Below are 570 nucleotides of genomic sequence, written 5' to 3' on the forward strand. Positions count from 1 at the left end.
GTAATCCCTACAAATCTCTAATAGTCTCAAATGGTTTGGTCACAAATTATTCAAAAGATTATTTCCGCGGCACACCTTCATATGATCATTATAGTCTATATGGCAGTAAAACAAGAATAGAGTTTGAAAGGGGAGTGATTTGTAAAATATCCATAAAGACAAATAAAATCTGTTAACAGTTCTGTTTCATATGGGTGTTGAGAGATGTATCCATAGATCTCTTCATGTTGCACTCAAAGTGCACCAGATTGATGCTTTTAACTTCAATATTTAAAAAAAATCTTCTTGGGGGAGCATGCCCCCGGACCCCCCTAGAGGAGGTGAGGTCCGCCCCACACTCATAACAAATAACACTTTACCCCTGCCTATATGCCGTGAGCTGATTATCAAGCCTTCATTGTAACAGTCGCGAGTGTACCGTGTGTGTGTGTGTGTGGGGAGTGTTGCAGTAGAAAATTCCACTGTAGTGCCGCGGCCGCCACCACTGTGCGCTAAGCCCCGAATGTTTTCAGGTCCAGGCGACGCCCCTGGTCTACAGTATTGAGTATGTAAGTCGCTTTGGATAAAAGC

The sequence above is a fragment of the Pseudochaenichthys georgianus genome, chromosome 5 (assembly GCF_902827115.2).
Source record: "Pseudochaenichthys georgianus chromosome 5, fPseGeo1.2, whole genome shotgun sequence".
Taxonomy (NCBI): Eukaryota; Metazoa; Chordata; class Actinopteri; order Perciformes; family Channichthyidae; genus Pseudochaenichthys; species Pseudochaenichthys georgianus.